General features: G+C 40.2%; 1 pseudogene; it reads left to right on the top strand.

Moving 5' to 3' along the window:
- Positions 1–14,902: 14,902 nt before the first annotated feature.
- On the top strand, positions 14,903–19,315 carry LOC141802849 (L-rhamnose-binding lectin CSL2-like; annotated as a pseudogene).
- The last annotated feature ends 505 nt before the right edge of the window (positions 19,316–19,820 follow it).

Here is a 19,820-nt window from a genome sequence, read left to right as displayed (position 1 = left end):
TGAAGGAAGGTAGGGAAGAAAGATGACGTATGGAAAGAGAAATTGGGGGAAGACAGGAACAGGAAGAAGGATAAAGAATGAGAAGAAAAGAGGAAGGTAGCAAGAAGGAAGGAAACAGTGGGTGAAGAAAGGAAAAAAGGAAAGGAGGAAGGAAGCCAATAAGTAAGGAAGGAAGGAAGGAAGGGGGAAACTGGGTAGAAAGAAAGAACCTCAAACCTGTTGACTCCTGGTCTGGCTCGGCTCATTAAATCAATTTGTTGTTGAAATAAAAACATCTGGTCTCTGATTTATTGGAGCTGGGACGCAGGGGAGCAGATCTGGTTTGAGTTCATCAGTCTGATCCAGGACCATGACGAAGTAGATCCAGAACAGGAAACAGGTTTTGGGAAAACTGCTGAAGCCGATAGAGTTTGGTTTAATCTGTGCTTGGGGAACAAAAGAGGAGCTTCTTCCTGTTAGGACCAACAACACCCACAGGCCGCTGTTATGGGGGACCACAGAGACCATATCAGAGTCTGGAGAGGTTTTAGACTAAGACCAGGTTCACCTGAAGCTCAGTTTGACTCTTACTGACATTAATTGTTGTGTCTGTGTTTCTGTCTCTTCTCCTGCAGCGATTCTCTCCTGATGACGACGTCGTTTTCCTGCGCTCTCATTGGACAAAAGAAGCTTGTTTAAATCGACCTATCATCCTCCATCCCAACATGGCCGACGACCTCTACAGCAGCACCTTCTCTGCTTCAGAATCAGACTTTTCCTCCTCGTCCTCCTCCTCTTCCTCCCCGGCATCCGCCTACATCCTGACGCTCGAGCAGCGGGCGGCCTTCGTCTTCGTCCTCATCCTCTTCATCTTCCTGGGCCTGCTGATCGTACGCTGTTTCCGGATCCTCCTGGACCCGTACCGCAGCATGCCGTCCTCCACCTGGACGGACTACATGGAGAAAGATACTTTCGACTACCGGATTTCCTGACAGGCAGCCTGAGAGGCAGCAACCCTGGCAACCAACAAGTTAAACTGAGACGACGATCAGGCTGAGCGAGGAGAGCAGGAACACGGGCGCACGTTTACCCCTTTAGAGCAAAATACCAACTTTTTGACTTTTCTGACAAAAATGATCGCCCATAAATATTTCAGCAACACAAATCTGAGCTTAGAGAAACCAAAACACCCAGCAAAAAGCAAAAAGCAAAAAGCGCAAAGTTTGTGGCTGACTTTAAAGCATAGGAGTGGCCTTCGTGAGTTTAAAGAGGGGGTATTGTCTTTTTCAGTTTCTTTTCTGTCCTTGGTGCTCCCGTAGGAGTTTCATGATTCACAGCTTAGAAAACTTTTTTTTCTCTCTCTGGTGTTTTAGAAAATCCTTATTTCAGCCTCTGTCAGGAACACTTGGTTTTAGCTGCTGTCTCTTTAAGGTTCCCCCGTCTTTCTGATTGGCCAGACCTTGGTGTTTGAGGCCCACAAGTTAGGAAATCCTTATGTGTTGCTGTCATCATTTCCCGTGAAGATTTTGAAAGGCTCTACAGAGCATTTTGACCAGTTCACAGACAGTTTTAGGGATTTCACTTTGGTTTCTAAAGCCAGAAGAGACCAGCACTAAGTTAAATGAAATCACACTTTGCTAGAAACTGAGACCATAAACTCACGAAGGAGCTGTTTCCTCTGATAGTCCTGTGCTTTGGACTCTGGTTGACAGGAAGTGACGCAAAACCAAGTGCATCATGAGCAAAAGAGAAAAACAAACAGCATAAATCCAGAAAACACTGACGGAAAGTGTTTTTAATTTACAGGCATATTTGTGATTTGATGTTTCAAATCTACGTCAACACCTCACTCGGTGTAGATCAGCTGTCTCTGCCGGTGTTTGATTGGACGAAACCACCACTAACGAGCCAGGCGGTGAGGTCTGTTTGACCAAGTAGGAAGTAGAAGAAAGAGGGACTAAATCAGATGAGACGATGAGACGTAGGAGTTTTACAATCGGATCTTAGAGATCATTGAAGTCGCCCCCTGCTGGACATCAGAGGAAGAGGGCAAGTCAATAATAGTTTCTGCCCCACTTTGACCCAAAGACATGAAAACAGGAATTAAAAATGAATCAAGACATGGACTTTCTGAATTCCCCTGTCTAAAAAAATCAAACGTTCGTCATGAGAGCTCTGAAAAACAACGCAAAGGGGAAAGTGTGTGTCGTGTTTCCTGCTGCCTATCTGATCGTCGTCTCAGTCTGCCTGGCAGGCAGAAATCTGGGCAAACAAAGAAACCTTTGATATAAATGATCGGATTAAACACGATTGATTCCAAAATGTGACAGACGTCACCGTGACTCAGATTATCTTCAGTCTGGATTGAAATCATTTGGAGTCTTTGCTGATCGTGTTCAGACACATTTCCTGATCTTTGCCCGGATCTTTCCTAGAAATCCTCTGATCCTGAAGCAGACGCCGCGTCGTGTTTGCTGAGGAGGGTTTCTTCGATCTGCCTGCCAGGCAGCATGTTGGGGTTGCTGCCTCTCACTGGAGAAGAACTTTTATTTTCTACTTTTTCACTTTCTGTTCTCTTCTGACCGAATGGACCACAGAAGTTTTTGTTTTCAGACTTTGTTCAGAGAGCTTTGAGAACAACATGCTGTTGTTCTGGAGTGAGGAGGAGGAGGAAGAGGAGGAGGCCAGGGAGAGTTGGATGCCGTAGCGCAGAGAAGTGATGGAAGCTGTGTTGAATCGCTCCGACTGTGGAGACGAGACGCTTTCCAGCGCCTCTCCGTCCATGTCTTGCCAGCTCGCCTGTTGCTTGGTAACCAGTGTTTTTTGGTGCCAGTTGATGTCTGAGCGCCAGGCGTCTCACCACGAGACGAGCAGCCGAACCGACACACACGCCTCTGCCGCTCGTCTGCAGCCAGCTCTGAAGAAAAGAAGACAAAACACGGGGCGGGGGTGACAAATGAGCAGCGAGGAGCACGACAGGTTGTGTTTCTAAAAATGCAGACGACCTGTGAGGCACCGAGGTGGGTCTGCTTTCACACTCAGACATCCTTCAAACACAAAGTTTAACTGAGACCAGGAGAGGTTCTACACACTAAACATCCTGTTTTACTTTATAACAAGCACATCCTCACACCACCAGGGGGCAGCAGAGCTCAGATCATTAGCTGGGTATGCTAACAGACTTTCTAGCTCTGAGTCTAACAGCTGTTTCCTGATAAGTCTGCGCCTCTGTGGACCATGAGCTACTTTAAGAGGATTTCTCAGCAGCTGTTTAGTTCGTCTCTCGGCATCTCTTGACATCTTCACTCTTTGAATTTAAATTGAGTCTACGTTTTGAGTTAAGGAGGGGCAATGTGCTTTTTTGACTTTATTTTCTGTCCCTCTGGTGCTCCTGTAGTATCTTCACATGATTTACAGCAGTTTTAGAAAACACTTGTTTGAGCTGCTGTCTCTTTAAGGCACCCCGCTCCATGAACCCCCTCTCCTCTGATTGGCTAGTGCTCTAGAGGCCTGAAGTGGGTGGAGCTAAAGGCAGACCTTGGTGTTTTAAGTCCTATTTGTTGATCATTTCATCAAGTCTCCTGAAGATCTGGCGGTTTTTCAGAAAGTTTTGATCAGTTTAAGGATTCAGTAGTGATGGGAAGTTCAGCTCTTTTCAAAGAGTCGATGCTTTTGGCTCGGCTCCCAAACAGCTCCTAAATTGGTATTATTTGTAACTTCATATTTTCACCTTAGCTGGCAAATATGAACAATCTGTGGATTGATAAACCCTTTAGCTTTCAGGATTTTTTATGAGAAGCCTCATTTTGTGCATTTTGCTATCACAAAAGCAGGGATTTTTACTTTTGTTTGATATTTTAATCAAACTCTTTTGCACAAAAATTAACAAAAGATGATGATCTAGATGCTGCTTCATATTTACGTGTTACCTGAATGAGTGTCCCCCCTCACCGGCCACTTTATTAGGTAGACCTTGCTAGTACCAGGTTGGACCCCTTTTTTCCTTCAGAACTGCCTTAATCCTTGGTGGCATAGATTCAACAAGGTCCTGGAAACATTCCTCAGAGAGTTTGCTCCATATTGACATGATAGCATCACACAGTTGCTGCAGATTTGTCGGCTGAACATCCATGATGAGAATCTCCCGTTCCACCACATCCCAAAGGTGCTCTATTGGATTGAGATCTGGGGACTGTGGAGGACATTTGAGTACAGGGAACTCATTGTCATGTTGAAGAAAGCAGTCTGAGATGATTCCAGCTTTATGACATGGAGCGTTATCCTGCTGGAAGTAGCCATCAGAAGATGGGTACACTGTGCTCATAAAGGGATGGACATGGTCAGCAACAATACTCAGGTAGGCTGTGGACTTTAAACCATGCTCAGTTGGTACTAAGGGGCCCAAAGTGAGCCAAGAAAATATCCCCCACACCATTACACCAGCAGCAGCAGCCTGAACCGTTGATACAAGGCAGGATGGATCCATGCTTTCATGTTGTTGAGGCCAAATTCTGACCCTACCATCCGAATGTGGAGCAGAAATCCAGACTCATCAGACCAGGCAACGTTTCTCCAATCTTCTATTGTCCAGTTTTGGTGTTGCTGTGTGAATTGTAGCCTCAGTTTCCTGTTCTTAGCTGACAGGAGGGTCACCCGGTGTGGTCTTCTGCTGCTGTAGCCCATCTGCCTCAAGGTTGGACGTGTTGTGTGTTCAGAGATGCTCTTCTGCAGACCTCGGTTGTAACCAGTGGTTATTTGAGTTACTGTTGCCTTTCTATCAGCTCCAACCAGTCTGTCCATTCTCCTCTGACCTCTGGCATCAACAAGGCATTTTGTCCCACAGAACTGCCGCTCACTGGATATTTTCTCTTTTTGGGACCATTCTCTGTAAACCCTAGAGATGGTTGTGGGTTAAAATCTCAGTAGATCAGCAGTTTCTGAAATACTCAGACCAACAACCATGCCATGTTCAAAGTCCCTTAAATCACCTTTCTTCCCCATTCTGATGCTCAGTTTGAACTGCCGCAGATCGTCTTGACCATGTCTACATGACGAAATGCATTAAGTTTCTGCCATGTGATTGGCTAATTAGAAATTTGAGTTAACAAGCAGTTGGATAGGTGTGCCTCATAGAGTGGCTGGCGAGTGTATATCCTGACATGCATGGCCGCGCATGTTGTCGATCAAAGCAATCATCGCTACGATTAAGGGATTTTTACAACTTTAGAGGTTTGACCTGACTGTATCGGATACTTTCAATGATTCACTTAACTATTTAGATTTTATGAGTCTGTGTTTAAATACTAAAGCTACAAAACCCTGCACTGACGTCTCTTTCTGTCTAGACTCAGCCTGAAAGTCCCTCCATCAGCGACCTGGTTTGAAGTTTGAGAAGAGAATCAGAAGGAACCCAAAGAGCACCCCCAGGGTTTGAACACACAGCGTGCTCCTGCTCCAAAGGTTTGTCCTCTTCAGACTCACCTAATGGCCTGGTGGGGGTCCCACTCCACATGTTGAACACCCTGCAGTTGTCAGAAAACTCCACCAAGGTCGTTCCTCCTCCTTCCTCCCCCTGTTGGGACCGAATCCTCTCTCCTCTCTGTGAAGCTGCAAAGTTTTGCGGGCTCTCCTGAGGGGGTCCTCTCTGCAGGGTGACTCAGCCTCCGCCTGAAGGAAAAACATCCTTAGAAACAGAAACAGGAGGATTTACTTCTTTGATTCCTCCTCCTGGCTGCCGAGAGACGGCTGTCCTCCGCCTGTCGGAGTCACCGCTGATGGAGCGCAGCAGGATCAGGTGGAGGGTGGATCTGAAATCTCAACAACCGCAGAAGAGGGACTTTTTTTTTTGTTTTTTGTTTTTTTTCAAGAGCTTATCAAAGATTTGGGGCCCTGTGGGATCCCACATGGGGCCCTAAGAGACATCAGAGGTGGAATAGAGACAGAAGTTTGGTTTCTCCTCCTGAGTGTACGTGAGGATGACTGAAGAGTTTCATTTAGTGTGATACAGATCCATGAAGATCGTCTTCATCCTCGAAAATCTCTGTTCTGATTGGTGTCGCCTTTTTCTGCAGTCATCCTCACGAAACTCAGAGAGCTGAAGAGTGCGATGGAAAGATCCTCTGATGTACACACACATGCACACACACAGTTCTAAAACACATTATCGACATGCATCTAGTATTTTTGAACCTGGGCTGTATTTTCGCACCTTCATTGCTTTAAATGAAGATGAGATAGCTGCTTGAAATGTGGGAAATTATGATCCAGGTTTGAAGATGACCCTAAAACTTAAAACCAAAAAATTTCTGAAGTATGTCCATATTCAACCAAGAAGCTTTACTTCTCTAAACGTCCTCCTGATTGGTCCTCTGACATGTAGACACACACACACACGTTATCCAGTATAAAAGTGTAACCACAGTACTGCTTTGTATTCATATGCACATCTTGTACACACACACACACACACACACACACACACACACAAACACACACACTGCTAAATAAAACATAATGCAGCAGTTACTACGCTGACTTCGTCTGCACACACTCCCAGCAGCTCACTGCCGAACCGAACCCTCCATCCTCTTCACTTCCTGCTCCATCCTTCCCTCCCTTCCTCCATCCTTTGTCTCAAACTCACCGCCATCCTCTCGATCTCCCTCGCTTTGACTCTTTCTGTCCTCACCGCCGGCTTCTCGCTCCTCAAACTCTTTTTTTAATTTCATTTGGCTTTGACAGGTGAGTTGAATGGATGCTGGGAAAAAGGAAAGAGGAAGAAAAGTGTAAGATAAGGGAGCAGGAAAAGAGGCTCTCTAAGAGGAAGACGTCTCACTCGGTCTTATCGCCGCAGTCCTTCTCTTGCTGAACTCTCATTACTTTGCTGTCAGCTGCAGCAGGAGGGCAGGAATCGACGTGGAGGCCTTTATTTCAGTTTGAATACGTTCCTCTAAAGCTCTTAACAAATGAATGTACACGGCGTAAGACTGGGGGGGGACCAGAAGGTTCATGAGCCCTATTACTGGCTGGTCACACTGCCTTAGAGGAACTTCATCAAGCAGTTTTTAATACTTTTAATATTACTGCTTACTCTGAAAGGTCACAGCGTCATCACAAAGTTGACACCAGGGGGCGCTATTCTGCTGCTTCAGGCTTTGCTTCATCAAGTTTTCTCAGGCTCAAAGTGTGTTTACAAAAAAAGTTCCAAATTCCGGGGACGTTCTGTGTTATGGGGACATTGCACAAATTTAATGCCACCATACGGGGTCCCAAATAATTACGAGGACATAATACACAGCGTGCAGGTTAGTGCATCATTGTATGGTGTGAAATAGGTTGTTAAAGTAAGGTGACTTTATAAAAAAAGGTCACAAAGACCTTGTTTAAACTCGTGTTTTCAAACGATGCCTCTAGTGTCCAACTCAAGGAAGTGCATTTATTTCCAGATAAAAGAAGACCCAAGTGTATTGGGACAATGAATCATTTCAACACAATGATCAGCCTTGAGGGTATATGACACAGTTTTTGGATGTTGTTTGTCATTGTTAGGAGTAAAACAAGACACTATGCTTACACAATACTAATGATTACCCCTTTGGCCAACACATAGATACACCTCTTGGAGTTAGTATCTTTACTGTCAATCTTTTCCTAACATACTCAGTTCACTTAAAATTAAATTTGAAATAAGGTTGTAAATAAATAGCAGATGTTTTTTGTTTTTTTTTAACATGCACTTCACCAAAGCGACAAGAATGATAAATATTGCATTTATTTGACCTCAAATTGGATATCAGAGTTTGATCCATGTTAACCCATCAGAGCGCCAGTGCTTGAATTTTACACATGCTCTTTAAGTTACCGTAACTCCTCAACCATTTTGGCTAAGGAGAGAATTCAAACTGTTTCTTGAAGAAGAAAAGACAAGCTTTACATTGATACCTAAGAAATTTTAGTACTACAAAAGAAGTAATGTGCAACTATGTTCCAATCCAGGGCAATAATTGATGCAGGCTGCTCTCATTACCGTAATTCTTCAACTATCTGGGCAAGAGAAAACATTCAGTTCCTGAAAGAAGATAAGATGAGCTCTCTGGACATGATCCCTGACTCTTTTTAAGGAAAAAATGTCATAAAGAAGTTTAGGTGGTTTGTTTGAAACATGGAGGCTGAAGGGTTATAGGCTGATACTGCAGCCAGTGGGAAACAACAACAGCAGGATTCGGCTTCAGTTTTGTGAAAGGTTTTAGTATCGAGAAGCAGTTTCATTTTGGAATTATGTTCCTGACAGTGACATATATCTTTCAGGAATATTTTTCACTCCACATTCAGTTTATCTCAAAGGTTAAGACCTGTGTTGTTGTGTTTAATTACGTCACATTTGACGCACTGTGCTAAGAAAGTCGTTTGAAGAGGATAATGGTGAACAACAACAACGGCTCTAAAGTTTGGCTAAAAATGATTCATTTAAGTGAGTCAGCTGTCACTCTAAACACTTAAACACCTTAAGTCGTGATCTGATGCAACCCAAGCAAAGAGGGGGAAAATGTTCGAGGTGAAGCAAAGTTTAGTAAAGACAAAGCCACAGTATTTCCATTTCAGCCGTTTCAGAGACATATATTCATCCCTTCTCTGCAGCCGTTTGCTTTTTGGCTCCGATCCCTCACCAACAGGTGCCGATCAGTTCATCTGCGCTCTCACAGCTCCATTAGTCCCTCATTTGAATGACTCTGCCGTGTGTTAATGGAGCTTGTTTCCCCGGATCGACAGTGAGGGCTTTAATTATCACCTGCTGAGAGAGCACACAGGGACAGACAGAAACAAGGCAGAGAAAGACGAGCCACCTCCATCGGGCCGCTGAATAACATAAGTTTCTCTACTTGTCTCCTTTTTCTTACGCTCTCCAAATCCAAGAGACGAACGAGAGAGAAGGCGGTGGGGAAACGAAGCTAATCCATCAAGATAAACATGAGAGAGCAGCCAGAGCCGAAGAGGAATGAGGAGACGAGACATCAATTAAGCTCCTGTAGTAAACACAGAAGGCAGAGCTGCACCAAACATCAAAAGAGTCCTGAAGAGACGAGGACAGTTTCAGTAATCCCACCCAACCGGAGACGAGATTAAAACACTACAACGACTCAGTAATCCCAAACACACACAGGAAGATCCCCAGAGTCATGATTCTCAAGGAAATTCTTTTATTTCAGTTGCTGATCTTAAATCTAGTCTGAAGCTGGTAAATATTCCCAGTACAGAGAAGAAAAGGATGAAAAATTGAGAAGATTTACCTTCAGAGCTGGGATAATTATGCTTTCAACATTTTTTTAATTTAAAATTCTATAAACCTTCACTTTCATAGTCAACACCACACTTTCTTTAGTCTGAAGCTTATTAAAAAATTCACAGTTGATAAAAGAAATTGTGAAAATTTAAACTGTGAAGACTCACGAAAAGAAAGAAGTCTGCTCTGAAGCTGTTAAAGTTAAAGAGCACAGATGTAACAACATTCAATAAGTGAAGTAAAAGCAGACAGTGCCCCCTGCTGTTTAGAAAAAGATTCAGTATTCATAGTTTATCTCACTGATTTATTCTTTGTTTTCAACAATATTAACTTTTAAACAAGACAAACCTCAGTGGAATTAAAAATATATACCACAAGAGTGTACAAACCAAGATCAGCAGCAACAAACATAAAGAAAAAAAAAACACAATTGAAAAAAGCAAAAAACAAAAACAAAAAACAACTTTCAAATTAAATTGAAATTTAAAAATTATGAATAATATAAAAATAACACACACACATTGATATATTCATTAGTACAAATTGATATTAGAATTCAGAAAGCAGAATATTAAATCTCATTTGAAGAATAACAGACCATTTTGAATTAACAAAAGGATTCTGTAATAAATAATTGAAATTAAAAAGTTAAAGTCAAAATAGAAATAAAAAATCAAAATGAAATTTAAAAAATTAAGTAAAAATAGAAATAAAAAATCAAAATGAAATTATGAAATAAAATATTGAAGATTTTCCAAAAGCAACTAGAATTAAAGTTTCAATTCAATACAGAAAATCTGAAATAAAAGAATATATTAAAATTTAAAAAATGAAGAAAATTGAGGTAAGACGATTAAAATCAAGAATTAAAAATGAAGAAAAATGCATTGAAACACTAAAGTCAAAATTTATTTTAAAAAAGTAAAAATTTATTTAAAAAAACTGATAATCTAAATTTACTTTCTATTTTAGAGAAAAAAAAATTCCACACAGAACATTTTAGTTTAAATAAAAATATTCTGTTACTCAGATAACAATTGATATTTCAAGTTCACTTAAAAATGTAAATAAATATATAAACTAAATAAAATTTAAAGTTGAAATAAAAGTTTTTTCTCAAATTCAAATAAGAAAATTGTTCATATGAATTTACCTCAAGGTTTGAATTAAAAAAATGTTCATTTCAATTTGATACATAATACAGGAGTTAAATTTAAAAAATAAATTCAGTAAATAAATTTGATGTAACGTTCCTGTTCAATATATATGTATTTATATTTTATATCTTTATTGTACTACATAAATATCATTTTTAATTGTTTAGTTGATGTGACATTTTTGAGTCTTTACATTTAAAATATATTTTTGTGGAAGAGGACTTGTCCCCGCTTCAGAGGACCTGTTCTCCTTCAGAGGACTTGTCCCCCTTCGGAGGACTTGTTCCCAGTTCAGAGGACTTGTCCCCCTTCAGAGGGCTCGTTCCTGGTCCTGGTTCCAGCTGAAGTTTGTTCACCTAAGCCTTCGTCTCATCCCTTTAATTCTGCTGTCTGCTTCTCAGCCATCTGCATCCTGCTCTTTATCATCTTCCTCCTCCTTCTCCTCGCCTGTCCGCCTCCCTCTGCTTACTCATCCTCCTCATCACTTCCCTCCTCTTCTTCATCATTCTTCCTCCCACACCTTCACCGTCTCATCTTAAAGTTCACTGCAGCCTTTCTCCCTCCTCCTCCTCCTCTTCCTCCTTGCCTTACACTAAGCCTGTTTACATAGGATTAGAAGCTCCAGCAGTTGTCGCTGCTGTTTTCTACCCTTTAATGGAGTCGGATGGTTTGGTATTTATGTCCCGGCCGTGTTTTTACTCTGTGTGTTTTCCTGTTTAATCTCATGAACTGCAGTCGCTTCAGAGTGAACCCTGCCTTTGAGCCGCTGGTTTCCCCCACAAACTGTTTGTTTTGTTGTTTCCCCTCAGAGTACTTGAAGGAAAATTCCACCCTCGGCTGCGAAGTGAATACTGAACAGATGCATCGTCGTGCACTTCCCATTTTACTAAACAGGCGTGAATCTGAGATGAAAGAATTTAAATGAGTCCAAAAAGGAACAAAATCACCACAAAGAGAGAAACAGCAGAGCTGAGAGACTGAGAGATAAAAAAATAATCTACAGTCTCAGGGGAATTGCTGCCTCACTGGGGAAATAAAAACGATTGTATGACGTTGAACAAAATAACTTTCACATTATCTCAAAATTCCATTCCAAAACTTTACAAAGTGAAACTTTTCTTTTTCTAATAAAAGTCAAACTCTTCATGTTGTTATAATGTTGAAGGTAGAAATTTTAAGATCTTCTTAAAAATGTCCAAAGTGATGTTGAAAAGCAGCTTTTCCAAACATCCTAGTTTTATCTTGGATGCTGACATTGTTTCACTTTTTACAAGGAAACAAAATTGATTCACAAAAAAAAACAAAAAAAAAAAAAGATTTAAGTGAAAGATTTCTGCAGATGTGGATCTTTTGAAGCATTACGCCATGACTTCTTAAAGTGGTTTTAAAGAAAGAATCGACAATAAAGACACATACGATGAATACAAAGAGGAAGAGCAGGTGGAGAGAGCTGGAAAAACAAACTAAAAAATGAAAACTCTTAAAAGACGTCATTATTTAAAGATACAACCGTCAAACATAGAAAAAGTAATGTTTGTTTTTTTTCTTCACTCTTAAACCGAATCCAAGAAGGAAACTAATTTCAGTGTATCAAAATTATTAAAATAGACCATTAAATAAGATTCAATAAACTTTCAGTGGAATTTCAGGAAAAAATGTTTCAAAAAATCGTAGAAGTGTGATCAGAGTCGGTTTTTGTATGAGTGTGTGTTGTTCAGATGTCGTGGAATTTTCCTTGAAGTACTTCCTGCCTCTGAATCTGTGACATCTTTCTTTTAAAGTGTGATTTCTAACCCTGAATGAAGAGTGTTACCTGGGGCCTATAGCATAAAGCGTGATTAATTTACTATGGGTAACTCACATCTATCCACGGTATAAGGATAATTGGTATCACAAGGCGAGTAATCAACACGGTAACTCAACCCAGGTTTGTCACATCAAGAGCCGTAGAAAGGGCTCAGAGACAGCTCACCAATCACAATAGTGATCACAACAAACCACCCGTATTGCAAAAATCACTTTATTGAATCTTTTAGTGAAAGTTGTGGGACTTTGTCTTTCCTCCCAGCCCACAAAATGTGATATTTAATGACAAAATCTGTATTTAGTAGTGCTTGTGAATGTAAAATCCTGACATAAAAGGAGCTGTTTGGATTTTGGGGATTTGCTGACGTCAGCGATTCCCTTTTTTGACCAATCAGGAGCAAGTCTGGCCTGATTGGTCCACCGGAGCAGATACCCCTGAACCCACTCCCCTCCCCACTGCTGGAGAGAATGCCACAGTTGAAGAGCCATCACTGCTCTGTTTTTGGCTGTAAACAGCCACATAGCTCCATGCACAAGCTTCCCATCTCAGAAGAAGACAGACTAAGTGGCTAGAGTTCATTTATCAAGGAAATGTCTCAGCTACACTCAGTAAAACTATGCATGTGTGTGCTGGTCACTTCACGGCTGACTGCTTTTCCAACTTTGGACAGTCCAACAGAGGGCTAGCCAATGGACTGGTCCTGAATCCAGGCGCATTACCAACCATCCACCAACAAACCTAGGACCCTGGAAATGTGAGTATTTTAAATTCTGTGTGCTGTGGAGCAGATGGAAGAGCTTTTCCTCGGTGTCCCCCTTGTCTCTGTGTTAGCTTCAGGATGCTAACTTTAGCTGCAGTTAGCCTGTTGTTTTAGCCTGTAATGTTACAGTAAACGAGCTCCGCTGTTTTCTAAACATTGTGCACTCGGAGCTCGTGGCGCCGCTCTCAGTGACGCTGAAGAGCGGGCAGTATCAGTGGTGGCTCATTTACATATGAAGGCCACGCCCACTAAATCAGACCGTTCTGAACAGAGGGGCTATGAGAGCCTGGAAACAATGCTGCTGTGCTTGTTACTACCATTTCATAAAGACATCAATGATCCATGTTAAACTGCAGAAAAGGAGCAGAATATGGGACCTTTAATTCCTGCAGGACAGTCAGTGCACCGTGGTGTAGACACTAAGACATGAATCGTGTTTCGTGATATAGGCCCCTGGTCTCTGAGATATTTCAGTGTTGTGGCTATTTTAAAAAAAAATGTTTCATCAAAGGATCAAAAATGCAAATACTAAATTCAACCTCAGCTTTCTTTCTTTTTTTTATGTTTTAGCTTTGATGTATATATTTTTTTCTTTGTGGTGTTTTCATCACCTGTTGAGCTTCTCTATCTAGTAAAATTCACTGTCACACATTGAATTTCAAGGGTTGTGAAGCTTCAAAAATCTGTCTTAAAAACCATGTGAAAACCAAAGTGTGTGATCATTTCAACGTTCACACAGATTATTGTGACTCTTTTGATCTATTGGCTCACGCAGTCTCTCACAGGCTCTGGGACTCTGCCCAGTTGTACTTCGTTTGGATGTATGTTTTTTTTTTTTTTAATTATTATTAATTCAAAATCAACTGAAAAAAATACCAGAATATGAAGCTCTTTCAACTTTTTTTGTCCTTTTTCTTTTTTTTCTGCCCTTAAAATATTTAAAAAATGTAGTCTGGAGAAAAACAGGTCAAAACACTGAAAAAAGATGAAGAATTATGATTAAAAATGATGAATAATTAACTTTTCTGATTGGTTTGAAGTCTGAAGATGATTTCCCGTCCCTGACCGTGTTTTTACAGTGCAGTTTTGTTCTCCCCTCAGCCGCCACGCCCCGCTCTCCCCTCCTGGTTTTCTACGATGTAGACGCCGTGCAGGCTGTGTGTATCGGTGTGTGAACAGAGCTCCTCTATTTTCTAAGTGGTTGAATGTCGTCGTGTCAAACTGAAGTGTAGACTTTTCCTCCTGCCTTCTGTCGGAGCTCTTTTCTGCGTCTGCGCTCTTGTTTTGTAAAGAAATTAAACTTCCTCCTTGAACAAACGTGCTCTGTGTTTAGTTCTTCTTCTTCTTATAATAAGTGTGTTTTATTTCAGATTATCCAGATTCCTCTCTCTGCGTTGTGTTCACAGACATATGGAAACCTAATATTAGCCGTGTGTCTATAATCTGCATATGAGTCATCATACATGATGGCTGACAGATGGCGGACGGGCGGAGTGACAAACTGCTACATGCTGTTAAACACACTGAAGTTATGTTCAGTGAGGGTTTGATCCTCCTGTTTTTACACACACACACACACACACACACACACACACACACACACACACACACACCAGAGACAGAACAGAGAGGGATCTGCTAAACGCTCAGCTGGGACTCTTTAGGAGAAGCAGAAATCCTCGGGGTGGTGTGAAGAAGAGGACTCAGAGCAGGATGTGCTGGATGTTGATCAACACCCTGAGGTCTAATGAGTCAAAATGTACACACACCTCTACACACACCTCAGTGTCAGTTTCAGGCCTGTGCTCTCTGTCAAATTTTCTCTTTGACTTCACTGAAACAGACGAACATGTTTTCATGAGCTCTGTGAAAACCTGACTTCAGATCTCTTCAGTGATGCTGGATTTGTCACCAGGAGGATGAAGCTTTTACAGAAAGTCAGCGCAGTTCTCTGTGAGTGTCATTTTTAATATTTTCTACCTTCCTTGATCTGTGTCCATGTAGGTCTAAGAACAGAATTTTCAAATTCTTCAGAAAAACAGTTGAATTAGCTAAATTTGTCCTCTCGCCAATGGTTTCTTGAAAGAAAAAAAAACGTTTTCCAGATTCAGTAACAACATTAAAGTGTCTACAGTTGGGTACCTGGGAAATACACATATTTTTTATAAATTTACAGCTGTCATCCACACCAAACCAGCTTTATGTCACTAAAAAAAAGGTTTTCTGAAAACTCAGTCCAAAGTGAAAATTTGGACAACTCTGCCAGGGAAAAAGAGCTTTTGTTTGTCAAACATCATACCCGAATGGCGAAGGCTCATTCTGATTGGCTGACAGGGGTTTGGGTTTGGCATGCTTGGAGCCGCACTTATCATGGGATTTACCAAAATTTTACTTTTGAAAATAAATGAAGGGGATATTTGTTTCTGAAAAAAAAAATTGCTATGTGTATACAAAGCCTTTGACTCAACTCGGACGTCTGAACTGGATGTCGAAAAGACACTGAACAAATGAAACCATTGCTGATACAGTTACAATCCTCAAGGGTCATTCCTGTGTGCAATAAAATAACAAAACTATATTTTTGTGATAATCACAATTTCTTTCACATTTATTTTTTTCCCATAGCATCCATTTTCTAAATTTAATAACACTAGAAAAATGAAATTTGGAATTTCAATGTATTTCACTTATTGAGCTTCAGGAAATTTGTCTTTTATTTAACATTTTTAGATTTGAGAATAAAATATTTCTAGATTTGAACTCAAATTTAGAGATTTTTAGTTCAGTCAAAGATTAATTTTCTGCACAACTTTTAAGAAATTTTCTTGTTAAAACTGATGTTTCTACTTTGTATTTCAGCTCCAGTTATTGCAGTGTGTGTAATATCCTGGGTTTTTAGTGGTTATGGTGGAAGCAATCAGACAACATGAACTCAAGTTACCTCAAATTTGAGTTCACTTTGTTTGAGCCAAACATTCAAAACTGAAAGTACAGTATTTCTAAGTTCTTTCAAGTTTTATTTGTTTAAAATAAAGAACATTCAGGAATTTAAAAGCCTTAATGCGTTATCTTAAAGCATGTGTTTATCTGACAAAAATATAATCTTTATGTAAAAAAATAACAGAATTGTATTTAAATTGGATTTGATTGTAATTCTGTATTTTTAACCCCAAACATTTCACATCTTTTTGTGCGTTTGGAAAAAAAAAACAAAAAAAACAAAAGGAGCTCAAATTAAAAAGGTGGCAAGACATTAAACTTTTTTCCACATGGGAGAAGACATTAAAACAACCCAAACTTCAAGCTCTGTGATTGGTTTGCTGAGCTAGATTTTATTTCCTGTATTCAAGCTGGATAATCTGACGATCATACAAACCACACTGCCCTCATGTGGCTTGGAGGAGTATTGCAAAAGGAAACAGTTTTGCGTTGAGCCAGGCAGGACCATGAACCAGACTTTAGTGATACCCAGGACTCCAGTCTCTGTGTTTTCTCTGGGTTCATGTTAACGACCCTCACTGTTTGTTGCTTTACTGTTTTCTGTTTGTTTTTAGTGCTCACCGTTTTCTGCTGCACCACAACAACCACACAAGGTAAATTTACACCCACAGCCTCAGGGGACTCCTGACGTTTGCTTTTAAACTGTTTCCTCTGTTTGGGTTCTTCTTTTTTAAAGGAGAACGGACACGTCAGAGGGGAGGGTACTTCTTGCAGAATGACGTGCTGCGTTCAACAATCTACAATATAATTTCCAAAATGCTTAATTATTAAATCATTTAAGAATGATCATTTTATGTGGTTTTACATTATAAGCAGATACTTTGATTGTGTTGGGAAAATTTTTTTGTTTTGTTTTTTGTCTTAATTTTGTACCTTTACATCAAGGGTCTCCAAGGCTCTGGAGCATCATGCGGCTCTTTGACTCCTTTGCAGTGGCTCCTTGTAGCTTAAAAAAACATTATCAAAATAAAGAATTTTCATTTTTCAAACAGAGAGTATTAATGATTAAAGACTCTGACACTGAATAAAAAATGGACCAACATGTAGCTAACCTCAAGTTTTATACCCCTGGTACAATAACAAGATTACAAGTTGAGCGATTTATACAAATATGTAATCAAATTCAAGTATTATTTGAAAAAAATTCTGAAGGTTCTTGCAAACTTTTGAAATATCAATTTTTTTGGTATTCTTTGCAATTTTTCACATTTGAAAAGTTTACTCAGTTGAAGCATTTTTTTTTACATTTAATTTAAAAATGTAATTAAAAATTAAAAAAGAAAATAATAATAAAAGTTTAATTAGATTTGTATTAATTTTTTGCAGTTTTTAAAATTTCAAAAATTTTGGAAATTTATTTAATTTCCTTTTTTAATTTTTGGCTAATTTTTAAATTGACATAAAACAATGGAAATTGTTTAAATCACAAACGTTTTTAAAATTTGCAAATTTGTAAAAAAAAATAATTCTTAGGACTTTTTTGAAAGTGTTACATTTTTTTTTTTTCCCGAAATGTTTGGAGTTTTTTAAGTCAAAATCTTTCAGGGAATTTTTGTAACTATTTCAACTTTAATGTTTTTTAGGATTTCAAAAACTAGTGAAATTCATACACATTTTTGAAATTTCTCTTTACTTTTTTTTTACACATTTATGCAAATTAAAAAAAATAAGTAATTTTAACACATGCTTAGTCAGCAGCATTGGGATTCTAACCTTTGACCTCTGGTGTGTATTTCAGAGAAAGCACTGACCTGTGACGTTCAGGATCCCGCTCAGAGGCTGGACTGCTGTAAAACTTTTTTTTAAATTATTATTAATTCATCATGAAACCATCTTCTTCTTTCCCTGCTGCATGATCACATTTTGTCTACGTTCTGTCAGACGGCGGTTTGATCCTCGTGCGAGACGTGGAGGTGAGTCACAGAGAGTCGGAGGTTTGCGTTGACGGGAGCCGACCTGACCGGGTGGAGCCTGAGCTCTGCTCCTCAACGCCGGTCCTAAACACCATCAGGAGGAGGTGAAACAAACTCATCCTCGCTCTGACTCACTCAGCTGCGTTCTGGTTCAGGTGAAGTGACGCGTCTCTCCTTCCTGTCAGGTGTAACGGTCGCTACAGGTGTTGGGTCCCGATGCACTTGTGTCACTCAGCTAAACCGTGTCTGACGAGGTGTTTCTGGATGGAGACCACATACACCTGTGAGGATGGGAGTACGTACCTGAGCTTTTCTCTATGTGTGTTTATGCATTCATCAACACAAAGTTTGTCCTGATCCGAAATCTGTGTTTAGGAATCCACTACGTGTGTCAGAGACGGAAGGCGACGCTTCACTGTGGTGGGGTTTTTTTTCCAGTCACTTTATTTTGAAAAGCTAACGGACATGAACTTCCTGAGGTGATCAAAGCGTTGTTGTACATCCTCAGGTGATCAGGTGATCAAAGTGTTGATGGCTAACTACGGCAGGACCAGTATGAGGGTGTGTAGGTACCGCGCACCCCGCAGGAAGCCGCCCAGCACTACCTGTCGACATTCCAACACCCTGCAGGTGTTAGCTGACAGGTGAGGGGTCATGTGACGAGAACACACACAAGAACACACAGTTGCAGTCAGTTAAGTTGGTCAAAGATGGGCGGGTTATAAATGTGCTCCTTTTTTTCAAATATTTTATAAAACAGCCAGGTTTGCACACAGCTTGGCCTATGCAAGCCTCCATAGGGCTGTCCAATCAGAAGGAAGAGGGTTTGTGAAGTAGAGAGCTTTAAAAAGACAGCAGCTTAAACCAAACGTTTCATAAAGGAGCTGAAATAAGATTTTTTAAAACAACAGAGAGATAAACAAATTTTTTTTTAGCTGTTATTCATGTAAAGATACTATGGTGGCACCAGAGGGACGAAATCAAGACTTTCAAAAAAGCAAAATACCCCTCTTTAATATTGTTTTTCATCAAAGAGAAATTAAAGCTCTTCTAAAAGTTACATGAAACCCTGGAAACATGTATGTATGTTTTATTTCCTACAGGTGTGATGGGAGGCATTTTTGCTCCGTTCGAGCTTCAAACCACATCTTCTCCAACCCGTGTCCCGGGACCAGGAAGTACCTAAAGTATTCCTACACCTGTGTGGATCCAGGTAAGAGTTAACATCTCAGATAAGTAGAAAAATATTTATTCTCAGATTTTTCAATTTGTCACATTTTTATCTTTTTCAGAAAGAAAATCTGAGGACTGAACCTGAAGAATTCACCTCTTAACGGAGTTAAAGATGTGAACTTTGTTTTTTAAATCAATAAAAGAGGACGTTAGCAGCAGTGAGCAGCTAATGCTAGCCTGTAGGAGAATAAATGCTGAAATTAAAGATGATTTGAATAAAGATTTCCTGTTTGAGCTCCTGGACTGAGTAACTGATGAGCTCACTGAGCGTGAGTCAACCTGAGTGTTTTCACTCCTCGCAGCTTCCGGAGCGATCCAGATTAGAGATATTTGATCAATTAATCAGCAGCTGTGGGACGTCAGCCCGGCACAGCACGTCCGTTATCAAACGGAGATCACTTCCATGCAGCGCTGTCATCGTTTGTCTCTACACGACGTATTGATCAGCCGCCTCATCAATAAATTAAGAACAGCTCCAGGATGCTGGAGTGAAGTGATGAAAGAGTCTTTATCAAAGACGCAAATCTTTCTCTGATCCTCTAAAAACCGCCTGGTCTCAGCTCCAATCAGGGATTCTGTTTTATTAACTAACCAAAAAGCAGCAGTTGAAATAATCATTTTTTTCAGTTGTGACTTCAGACATGAGTCTTTAAAGACTTAAAGAGGGGGTATTAAAGATTTTCAAAACTAC

This window comes from Halichoeres trimaculatus, unplaced genomic scaffold (genome assembly GCF_033239565.1).
Source record: "Halichoeres trimaculatus isolate MK-OKI-2021-1 unplaced genomic scaffold, fHalTri1.1 fHalTri1_scaffold_14, whole genome shotgun sequence".
Classification (NCBI taxonomy): Eukaryota; Metazoa; Chordata; class Actinopteri; order Labriformes; family Labridae; genus Halichoeres; species Halichoeres trimaculatus.
The sequence above is the reverse complement of the archived record's forward strand: the minus strand, read 5'-3'. Positions and strand labels throughout refer to the sequence as shown.